The sequence below is a fragment of the Macrobrachium nipponense genome, chromosome 26, assembly GCF_015104395.2.
Source record: "Macrobrachium nipponense isolate FS-2020 chromosome 26, ASM1510439v2, whole genome shotgun sequence".
Classification (NCBI taxonomy): Eukaryota; Metazoa; Arthropoda; class Malacostraca; order Decapoda; family Palaemonidae; genus Macrobrachium; species Macrobrachium nipponense.
In genome coordinates, this window is record NC_087215.1 from 70,029,546 (window position 1) to 70,042,212 (window position 12,667).

At 36.4% G+C, this 12,667-nt stretch overlaps 1 protein-coding gene across 1 annotated transcript in view; it reads right to left on the minus strand.

The window, feature by feature from the left end:
- LOC135199714 (uncharacterized) overlaps positions 1-12,667 on the minus strand; it is a 195,723-nt gene that overhangs the window by 119,137 nt on the left and 63,919 nt on the right. The window lies entirely within an intron of this gene.

A 12,667-nucleotide genomic window follows, 5' to 3' on the forward strand; every position in this document is an offset into this window, starting at 1 on the left:
TTTGAGGGTGAGAGACGGCATAAACTTATAGCCTCTTGCAGTGGTGGAGTGGGTAAATAGCTTCCCTGACGTCCTGGATTTGTATGGTGTCCTGGGTTCGTGCCCGGGCACCATCAATTCTATTATCGCCAGATAAAATTCCCCTTCGGTTAAGCATATATGAAAATATATTAATTCCGAGGTAGAGTGAATTAGATATTAAAGGACATTTGTAGCTCGATGTATGTATATGAATCACGTAATGTGATATGAATTATATAATGGCTAGGTGCTGTCATAAGCACTACAACACTACCGAGGTCAAGGTGGGTTAATGCTGGCTCCAAATCAGCGAATACATGAGCGCGAAAGGTATTTGAGGGTGGGAGACGGCATATACTTATAGCCTCTTGAAGTGGTGGAGTGGGTAAATAGCTTCACTGACGTCCTGGATTTGTATGGTGTCCTGGGTTTGCGCCCGGGCGCCGACAATTCTGTTATCGCCTAATAAAATTCCCCTTCAGTTAAGCATATATGAAAATATATTAATTCTTAGGTAAAGTGAATTAGATATTAAAGGACATTTGTAGCTCGATGTATGTATATGAATCACGGTAATGTGATATATCTTATATAATGGCTACGTGCTGTTACAAGCACTACAACACTACCGAGGTCGAGGTGGGTTAATGCTGGCTCCAAATCAGCGAATACCTGAGCGCGAAAGGTATTTGAGGGTGAGAGACGGCATAAACTTATAGCCTCTTGCAGTAGTGGAGTGGGTAAATAGTTTCACTGACGTCCTGGATTTGTATGGTGTCCTGGGTTCGTGCCCGGGCACCGACAATTTTATTATCGCCAGATAAAATTCCCCTTCAGTTAAGCATATATGAAAATATATTGATTCCAAGGTAGAGTAAACTAGATATTAAAGGACATTTGTAGCTCGATGTATGTACGTATATGAATCACTGTAATGTGATATGAATTATATAATGGCTACGTGCTGTCATAAGGACTACAACACTACCGAGGTCGAAGTGGGTTAATGCTGGCTCCAAATCAGTGAATACCTGAGCGCGAAAGGTATTTGAGGGTGAGAGACGGCATATACTAATTAGCTCTGCAGTGGTGGAGTGGGTGGGTAGCTTCCCTAACGTCCTGGATTTGTATGGTGTCCTAGGTTCGTGCCCGGGCACCGACAATTCTATTATCGCCAGATAAAATTACCCTTCGGTTAAGCATATATGAAAATATATTGATTCCGAGGTAGAGTGAACTAGATATTAAAGGACATTTGTGGCTCGATGTATGTATATGATTCACGGTAATGTGATATGTCTTATATAATGGCTACGTGCTGTCATAAGCACTACAACACTACCGAGGTCGAGGTGGGTTAATGCTGGCTCCAAATCAGCGAATACCTGTGCACGAAAGGTGTTTGAGGGTGAGAGAAGGCATAAACTTATAGCCTCTTGCAGTGGTGGAGTGGGTAAATAGCTTCACTGACGGCCTTGATTTGTATTGTGTCCTGGGTTCGTGGCCGGGCGCCGACAATTCTATTATCGCCTAATCAAATTCCTTTTCGGTTAAGCATATACGAAAATATATTAATTCTTAGGTAGAGTGAATTAGATATTAAAGGACATTTGTAGCTCGATGTATGTACGTATATGAATCATATATAATGGCTACGTGCTGTCATAAGTACTACAACACTACCGAGGTCGAAGTGGGTTAATGCTGGCTCCAAATCAGCGAATACCTGAACGCGAAAGGTATTTGAGGGTGAGAGACGGCATATACTTATAGCCTCTTGCAGTGGTAGAGTGGGTAAATAGCTTCACTGACGTCCTGGATTTGCGCCCGGGCGCCGACCATTCTATTATCGCCTAATCAAATTCCCCTTTTGTTAAGCATATATGAAAATATATTAATTCCGAGGTAGAGTGAATTAGATATTAAAGGACATTTGTAGCTCGATGTATGTATATGAATCACGGTAATGTGATATGACTTATATAATGGCTACGTGCTGTCATAAGCACTACAACACTACCGAGGTCGAGGTGGGTTAATGCTGGCTCCAAATCAGTGAATACCTGAACGTGAAAGGTATTTGAGGGTGTGATGGCATAAACTTATAGCCTCTTGCGGTGGTGGAGTGGGTAAATAGCTTCCCTGACGCCCTGGATTTGTATGGTGTCCTGGGTTTGCGCCCGGCCGCCGACAATTCTATTATCACCTAATAAAATTCCCCTTTGGCTACGCATATATGAAAGTATACTAATTCCGAGGTAGAGTGAATTAGATATTAAAGGACATTTGTAGCTCGATGTATGTATATGAATCACGGTAATGTGATATGACATATATATATATATATATATATATATATATATATATAATATATATATATATATATATATATATATAGATATATATATAATATATTATAATAATTATATATTATATAATATATATATAATAATATATAATATATAAATATATATAATATGAAGAGAGAAAGGAGGAAGAGAGAGAGAGAGAGAGAGAGAGAGAGACTCAGTTTATATAGTTTGTATTGTTACACCTTAGGAGAAAAGCTCATACATGAGAGAGAGAGAGAGAGAGAGAGATAACGTCAAATTTAGCACCCTATACCCCGGCCATTGCCAGACATTTCATGTTCTTTATATCATTTCTTTAGCGACTTTGGCATTTCTAAAAATGAGGAGCCTATTAGAAATATTTACAGGTGTTTTATAAGGCTGGAATTAGCCTTAGCTTCGTATCCTAGCGTTTTCTAGAAAGCCCTTCCTTTCCCCTTTGAAGCTGTGATGCCAGAGTGCCCTAAAAATAAATCAAGTAAAATTCAACTATCTCGGGGTCCCTAATTTTTTTTTCTTTTCACGATATAAACATTCCTAACAAACTTTTCAAATATTTCGAGTCTCTCTCTATTTAATGGAGTTTGATCTCTAGGTACAAGGAAAGGACAACGAACAGTGCTTGTTAGTCGTCGCTGTATCTGTGGTGTTACGGAACAATACGAAATGCTAGTTAGTGGTCTCTGTATGTGTGGTTTTACTATCATGCTGTTCGATACCAATAGCTTTTTTAATCGTAAAACGGTAGATTATCTTGGAACGACTTTGCTTTATATTAAAAAAATGCAAATGAAAATAAAGGCTTAGATTAAATAAGACAGGACTGTTTCCAGAATGTATGCCGAGTAAATATATCTCCCGATGTAGTAACGCTATTTTGCGTTCAAAATGTTTTCTTTAAATTGATAGATGTCTTTGAAGATTGCATGAATGTTATAAACTAATTTATATCATTAAAGGCTTGACGATATTTAAATAAAAGTTTTTTTTTTCTACCCTTCGTGTATTCATTGTATTAAATCTCTTAGCCAGCAATGTTATACTTTTTCGTTCCTTTCCTGGCTTTTTTCGGTTCTGGGCTAGAAAAGGAGCTGGGGTTCTCGTCACTTAGGATCTAGCTTTGAAGATGACGAGTATAAATCCAGTTGTGTCAAATGTATCCGTTTTGAGAGAAAAAATTGTTTGTAGTGTATCGCAACTTAATTTCCAGATAGTTGTATCTATCTATATATATATATATATATATATATATATATATATATATATGGATATATATATATATATATATATATTATATATATATATATAATATATATATATATATATATATATGCTTATAAAAAATCACAGTAGATGCACGTGACTTCATAAATAAGCGAATACCACGGGAAATGATAGTCAGGAATCCAAGCGCTTTCGTCTTTATTCAGACATCGTCAAGGAGCTACTAAAGTACAATCGGAGAGGAAGGCCTCAGGTACAAACAAGATCAGGAATACCAGATGGTTAATTATCAAAAGGGTAAAATTAAAAGGGATAATCCAGGATTATCGGATATCACACGGTCACAAACTTAAACAGATTCTGACTAACCGAAATTACAAAGTATCTTTACAGTCCAAAACATGTAAAAACTGAATATATTAATTTTGTTGCTTATATTTATCTACAACTTTTTTCATTATGAAAGCATCAAGTTTAAATAAACCAAGACTTAAATTTAGAACATTTCTATTATTTGACTTGATAAAACAAGATTCAATGATATTCCTTTTAACTGTGTCATTACATGGGACTAAGGCTCTTGCTTGACTCCAGTTAATAGGATGGTCTAAATCTCTCATATGTACAAATAATGCATTCGATATTTGCCCAGTTCTCACAGAATATTGATGTTGCTTAAGACGCTGTGAAAGAGATTTGCCAGTCTGTCCGTAATAGATTTTATCACACTTTTTGCAAGGAATTTCATATATGCAGCCTGGAAGATCTTTAGGAGAATTTTTGATTACTAAACTCTTGACATTAATATTACTGAAAACAACATTTATGTTAAAAAGCTTTAAAATTCTAGGAATATCTAAAAACCTTTCATCATAAGGTAATTTTAGAATGTTATGCTTACTAAATTCAAGTTTGTCATTAGTTGAATAAAATGTTTTCTAGCTCTTTTCCATGCCACATCTACAAAAGTCCTTGGGTATTTAAGTTTCAATGCAATATCATAAATAGTTTTAATTTCAGCGTCAATAAACTGCGGGCTACAGACACGTAAAGCCCTTAGGAACATCCCAGAAAAAACAGAGAATTTAACATTTTGATGGTGATTGGAGTAGTAATGAACAAAAGAGGCAATATTAGTTGATTTTCGAAAGACTGAAAAGGTGAAATTTCTATCATTTCTATGGACAGTTACATCAAGAAAATTCAAATTACAATTTCTTTCTTCCTCTACAGTAAATTTTATAGAAGGGACTAAATTATTGAGATTATTAAGGAATTCCTGGAGGTTTTCGTGAACTGGCCAAATACAGAAAATATCATCCACATACCTAAACCATATAACTTTTTGGTGCAAAATTCTTTGGTTTAGATACGTGGATGATATCTTCTGTATTTGGCCAGTTCACGAAAACCTCCAGGAATTCCTTAATAATCTCAATAATTTAGTCCCTTCTATAAAATTTACTGTAGAGGAAGAAAGAAATTGTAATTTGAATTTTCTTGATGTAACTGTCCATAGAAATGATAGAAATTTCACCTTTTCAGTCTTTCGAAAATCAACTAATATTGCCTCTTTTGTTCATTACTACTCCAATTACCATCAAAATGTTAAATTCTCTGTTTTTTTTTTCTGGGATGTTCCTAAGGGCTTTACGTGTCTGTAGCCCGCAGTTTATTGACGCTGAAATTAAAACTATTTATGATATTGCATTGAAACTTAAATACCCAAGGGACTTTTGTAGATGTGGCATGGAAAAGAGCTAGAAAAACATTTTATTCAACTAATGACAAACTTGAATTTAGTAAGCATAACATTCTAAAATTACCTTATGATGAAAGGTTTTTAGATATTCCTAGAATTTTAAAGCTTTTTAACATAAATGTTGTTTTCAGTAATATTAATGTCAAGAGTTTAGTAATCAAAAATTCTCCTAAAGATCTTCCAGGCTGCATATATGAAATTCCTTGCAAAAAGTGTGATAAAATCTATTACGGACAGACTGGCAAATCTCTTTCACAGCGTCTTAAGCAACATCAATATTCTGTGAGAACTGGGCAAATATCGAATGCATTATTTGTACATATGAGAGATTTAGACCATCCTATTAACTGGAGTCAAGCAAGAGCCTTAGTCCCATGTAATGACACAGTTAAAAGGAATATCATTGAATCTTGTTTTATCAAGTCAAATAATAGAAATGTTCTAAATTTAAGTCTTGGTTTATTTAAACTTGATGCTTTCATAATGTAAAAAGTTGTAGATAAATATAAGCAACAAAATTAATATATTCAGTTTTTACATGTTTTGGACTGTAAAGATACTTTGTAATTTCGGTTAGGGTCAGAATCTGTTTAAGTTTGTGACCGTGTGATATCCGATAATCCTGGATTATCCCTTTTAATTTTTACCCTTTTGATAATTAACCATCTGGTATTCCTGATCTTGTTTGTACCTGAGGCCTTCCTCTCCGATTGTACTTTAGTAGCTCCTTGACGATGTCTGAATAAAGACGAAAGCGCTTGGATTCCTGTCTATCATTTCCCGTGGTATTCGCTTATATATATATATATATATATATATATATATATATATATATATATATATATATATATATATATAATGTGTGTGTATGCTCGTGCGCGTGTGGTTTTGTGAGTACGGTGAATAGATTACTGAGTGCGTTGGGGTAATTCCTATTTTGATATTTTTATTTAAGATGCCAATGCTTCTGCCGAAACTTCCAACGGAGCTTAGGAGTTTGATATTATTATTATTATTATTATTACTGAGTATTATAGCTGTTTCAAACTGCATTTAATTTATATAGCATCTACTCAATTCTTCTTATTATCTATATAAATTAAATGCCGTTGAAACAGCTATAATATTCAATGCTGCTTCCCTCAGAGAAGGCCTCCTTCCTTATTATTATTATTATTATTATTATTATTATTATTATTATTATTATTATTATTATTATTATTATTATTATTTCTCAGTAGATGAACCCTATTATGGTGTCCATTCGAGAGAAGTAACAGAACGTAAAGGGAAAATACAGAAAGAGGAGTCAGTCATGAGAGAAACAGATAAACGAACCAATAAATATGCATAGGTAAAACTGTAACTAAAGGATTAAAGTTCCAATTGCGAGACATTCTCGGGGACACCTTTCCACAGTCCAGCGTTGTGAGGAATAAGGGACGCCTGGAACTGAGGAGTGGCGAGTAATTCGGGAATGCGAGAAGTGACGAGTAATTCAGGAATGCGAGCAAGTGCATATAAAGCTACAGCAACTGCATTTAATTGAAGAAGGAAATACCTACAAAGATTTGGCTAGCTCTCATGAAACGGATGAGGGCAAAAGTAGATGTCTATCTATATAAAGATATAAAGCACATTGGACGAAAAAGAAGATAGTACTATAGTAGATTCACATCAACCGTGCATTTGATGTCTAGGCCAGTCCCTTACGACGCTCCTGATTGGCTGTTGATAAGCCAATCGCAGGGCTGGAAACTCTCCTCAGTCTCCCTCGAGAGTTCACGTAGGCAGGATGCATGTTCTCCTGAAAGACGGATCCCTCAGGAGAGGTGGAACATAGATCCTACCCATGTGAACTCTCGAGAAAGACTGAGAGTTTCCAGCCCTGTGATTGACTTATCAACAGCCAATCAGGAGCGTCGTAAGGGACTGGCCTACACATCAAATGCACGGTTGATGTGAATCAACTATAGTAATCTATGGGATTTTGCTTCTCAGTAATAGTAGTATGTCTTAATTTTCAGTGATGTATTTCATGTTTATAAAAATCTATGTATACTCTTTGAAGTATTTTTTCCTTCCCCTCCCATTCCATGTCACCTCTAAATTGAGAGGAGATCTACATGTATGTCTAATTTTCTGTGATATATAGTATGTATGTATATTATATATATATATATATATATATATATATATATATATATATATATATATATATATATATATATATATATAATAAGGTACCTGAACTGTTCTTCGTGCAGTTGAAATCAGTGTATAATATAAATCCGCAATTACATATAAGTTGTGTTATGCATTACAGATAAAAACAGAGATTTGGAGAGTGTTTCTCCTCGGCGTTTACGTACATAGTAACATATACATGTGTTCATTTTTATTATATAACGGTTTTTCTCGACTATGTGACAGTATTTACGTACATAATAACATATTTATTTATTTGTGGATTTTTATTATTCAAAGGTTTTTCTCGAATATGTGAATTTCTTAGGTTTTAATCAATCGTCAGTTAGAAACAGAATAGAGAGATCTGCAATTGCTCTGATTACGAGACAAGAAAGAATATTTGGTGTATATCAGGTATACAAACTATTATGACTTTATAATGAAATTGAAGCGTTTTGATAACGTGACAAAATAAAAGGTCTTGTGCGTTACAAAGTGTTTTAGGAGGTATGTGAAGAAATGTAAGATTCGCGTTATTCGTTCAGTTAGAAATAGCACTTATAGTACTGTATGCTTTTCACGAATACGAGAATGTTACGATTGAATAAAGCATTTAACCTTAGCGTAGGTCATGATAAATAGGCATTTGATAACATTGAGATATAGGGCAGACGTCGTAAGATTTTTTTTTTCTTTTATGGGTGGGGGCCAATATTTTGGAAATTTCTAATATACTCCGCGAAATTGTATTTTTAACGTTTTAACGAAGACTTGATCTCCGGATGGGGGTAGTGCCATCAGTGCACCCCATGCATTGCACTGTAGGCATTAGTTTTATTTTTTTTTTTATTTTTTTTTTTTTTGGCATCGTCCCCCTAGCTGCAACCCCTTTCCTTCGTTTTACTGGAATTCCGTTCATGTTATCTTTCTCGCATCTTGCTTTCCACCCTTTTATTGTGTAATTGCGAGGTTTATCCTTCTGTTACACCTTTAACACCTCCATTACTCTTTATTTTCCGTTCAGCTATGACTGACCTTATAGGACCCAGCGCCTGGCATTCGACCTAAATTTTATATTCCAATTCCAGTGAAGACTTAGTTCGGTTAGCATTCAATATACGTGTGTGTATAGCATTTGTATCTTTCCCGAGAATGGCTGAAACAGAGCGATGCATTGTATTTCAATGTATTTTTATCCTTTTTTTATAGAGGTAGGTTTAAGTTAGACGAATGTTATTATTAGTTTTTCCAAAGAATAGTTTTGATATGGATATTTTGTCTTTGACGCACCGACAAATTTTTCCTTGTTCCTCGTGTGGACCTAAGAAGACGGTTGACTAATTCTGGTTCTTCTAAAAAATGGAGATTTTATGATGACTTATTCTGGTTCTTCTTCACAAAATTGGAGATTTTATGATGAATAATTCTGGGTTCTTCTCGAAATCGAAGATTTTATGATGAATAATTCTGGGTTCTTCTCAAAAGGATGATTTTATGATGACTAATTCTGGTTCTTCTTCTCAAAAATGGAGATTTTATATCACTTCCAGTTTTTATGAAGAATTTTGAATCGAATTTATTGTCCGGTACCATGCGAGTATTTGTAGACATTTAAGGATTGTATAAATGGTGATGGCAAAATTTCGTATCAAGATAATAAAAACAAATATGACAGATGTTTTCGGTTAATGAGGTCCTCCCTACTTGAATGACCATATTTAATGCGACGCCCAGGTTTTAGAATGAAACAATCGATCGGTAGCCGGGTTTGTTTCAAATATCAAGTTCCCGGTAAAGGGAAGGAGGTTGGGGAGGGGGGGCGAGGGGGCGCTGGATTCAAATTCGAGGGTGGTGGATGGTAGCGGAGTTGGCCGTTAGGTTTGGCTGGGGATGTCGATAACCAATATCATTGCGACGCCAGTTTGTAAAATAGAATAATGAGTTCAATTTCAGTAGAGTTTGCAGTTGGCATAATTGATTCATTATAAGTACGTCTTGTATTTGGATTCAGTAATTCGGTATAAGTAGCTTTTGCGTTTTAAGTAATTATTTAAATACAAGTACGCGTTGCATTTGAATAATTAATACCATTTAAGTAGTTTTTTGCATCTAGAATAATTTAATCGATATAAGTTTTGCGTTTGGAATAACAAATTCAGCATGAGCAACTTTTGCATTCGCCGTAATGAAATCAATATAAACAGGTTTTCCATCTGAAATGAATAATTTAACATAAGTAGATTTTGAATTTGCGTGAAGGCAAGTGAGTTGCTCGAGGGGGGAGGGTTTGGGGGGGGGCGGGGGGGCGGTTGTCCCGTGTACCGAGTGAGAGGTGGGAGTTTTGAGTAGGGGTGGCATAATGTTTCTGGGCCCGGGGGATGGCGGGAGATTGGGGGGTTGGTTGGTTAGGGCGTGGGTGGGGGGGAGGGGGGGGGGGCGTCAGACTCTTGAGAACCAGGAAGGAAACATCTGTCAGTAGCTACATCCCTCCAGGAAATGAGTTCAGTGAATTTCTCCCATTCTTTTTTTGTCATTTATTTCCTCTGGATCATAGAGGTCTGCTGGCTTCTGACTCCCTCTCACCCCCCCACCCCCTTTCCTACCTATTTCCCCCCCCCCTTCCTTCCTCCACTTCCATTCCCCATCGTTTACACCGCGTAGGCTCCACAAACGTCTTTGGAATACGGGCAAGAAATATGGTTGAAGAAAGATAGCGTTGTTCGTTGCAGATTGGTTTTAATGTTTTTCTTTCTTCCGTATTCATTTTGCTAGGTGGGCGTACACATTTTCTCTCTCTCTCTCTCTCTCTCTCTCTCTCTCTCTCTCTCTCTCTCTCTCTCATTTTTTATATTTTTTTCGTATTCATTTTGATTGGATGGGTGTTCTCTCTCTCTCTCTCTCTCTCATTTTTATTTTTTTTCCGTATAAATGATGGGTCTCTCTCTCTCTCTCTCTCTCTCTCTCTCTCTCTCCTCTCTCTCTCTCTCTCTCTCTTTCTCTCTCATTTTTTATATTTTTCTTCACTATTCATTTTGATTATGTGGGTGTACACACTTTCTCTCTCTCTCTCTCTCTCATTTTTATATTTTTCTTCCCTATTCATTTTGATTAGGTGGGTGTACACACACACTCTCTCTCTCATTTTTTATATTTTTTTCGTATTCATTTTGATTGGATGGGTGTTTCTCTCTCTCTCTCTCTCTCTCTCTCTCTCTCTCTCTCTCTCTCTCTCTCATTTTTATATTTTTTTCGTATTCATTTTGATTGGATGGGTGTTTCTCTCTCTCTCTCTCTCTCTCTCTCTCTCTCTCTCTCTCTCTCTCTCTCTCTCTCATTTTCATATTTTTTCTTCCGTTTTCATTTTTCTTGGGTGTACTCTCTCTCTTTCTCATTTTTATAGTTTTTTCTTTATTCATTTTGATTGGATGGGTCTCTCTCTCTCTCTCTCTCTCTCTCATTTTTATATTTTTTCTTCCATATTCATTTTGATTTTAGGTGGGTACAGCACAGCACACTCTCTCATCTCTCTCTCTCTCTCGTCTCTCTTCTCTCTCGTCTCTCTCTCGTCTCTCTCTCATCTCTTCTCTCTTTCTTCCTCGTTTAATCAATAACCTATTCATTTTATCATCTCTGGCGGAGAAATTCTTATTTGCCTCCAACAAGGAAGGTATTTGTTTGCTTCGTTTATTTTCGTCTGTTGGCCAGAGAAAGATATTCGTCAGCTCTTACGAACAATGAAATTTGACCGTAATGGTATAAGCCCCCGTAGGGTGGTAGGGCCGTCATCGCACTTTGTGTGGTGACAGTAGGCCCTTAGCGACAACCCCCTTTCATTCCTTTTACTGTTTCTCCGTTCGCATTCTCTTTCTTCCATCTTATAGTTTCCTCCATCCTCTACTGACAGTGGATTCATAGTGCAACTGCTTTGAGTTTTTTTTTAAATCCTCTTCTGTGACACCTTTGAAACCCTTCTGCTGTCTAGTTCCGTCTCAGCGCTGAATGACCCCTTAAGTGCCAGCGCTTGGCATTTGCCTAAATTCCGTATTCTTTTGTCATTATTGTGAGGTTATGAAGATTCCCGTCTGGCAACAAGGGGTTAGATTCCAAGTGAGACCTTAGTTAGGAACCTTTGTATATGTATGTATATATATATATATATATATATATATATATATATATATATGTATATATATATATATATATATATGTATATATATATATATATATATATATATATATATGTTTGTTGCTGCACTCATATGTCTGTGTTTTGTGTGTGTTTGTGTATGTGTGTGTGTGTTTCTCACCTTTCTCACGAGACGCCAGGTAGGCCTCCAGGCCTGTCAGTCGTCCTGCTTCAGGAACAGTCTCCATTCTTGGCGATCATCATAGAGCCTCATCTCATCAACTTCCCTGCAAACTAGAGCCTCTCCTCTCTACTCCTCTCTCTAGGTTTGTAGCCATCTCATTTTTGGTCTTCCTACCGGTCTCCTTCCTTCCGGTGTCCATTCCAAAAACCAAAAACCTTATCGGATATCGCTCCTCCTCCATTCTTTTGGTGTGTCCAAACCATCTAAGCTGTCCTCTCTCCACAAAATCTAGTATCCCCTCCACTCCCAGTTCTCTTCTAATGTCTTCATTTCGTAGCCTATCTAGTCTTGTTACACCTTTTATGAGTCTTAGGGCTTTCATTTCAGCTGCTTGAAGTTGGCTTCTAGTTCTTGATGTTAATGTCCATGATTCATGGCCATAAGTCAATATTGGTCTTAAAATAGAGAGGTATATTATGGTTTTCACTTTGCGAGGTATATTTCTGTCTTTCATTAGTGGGTAGAGCAGATACAGATTGTTACTGAATTTCTGTATTCGGGTAGTTATTTCCAGCTTTGAATCGTTTTGGTCACTAAACTCTACTCCTAAGTATTTGAAATTTCTACACTGTTTCAATGTCTGACCTTCTAATTCTACATCTACGTTACTTGGTGTTCGTGATAGGTGCATGATCTCTGTCTTATTCTTGTTGATCCGCATTCCATTGGAGAGATTCTGCGCTGAGGGCTATCATTGCATGGTCATCTGCATACATAAGGTTGATGGTCATATCTGCAGCTTCATCCTC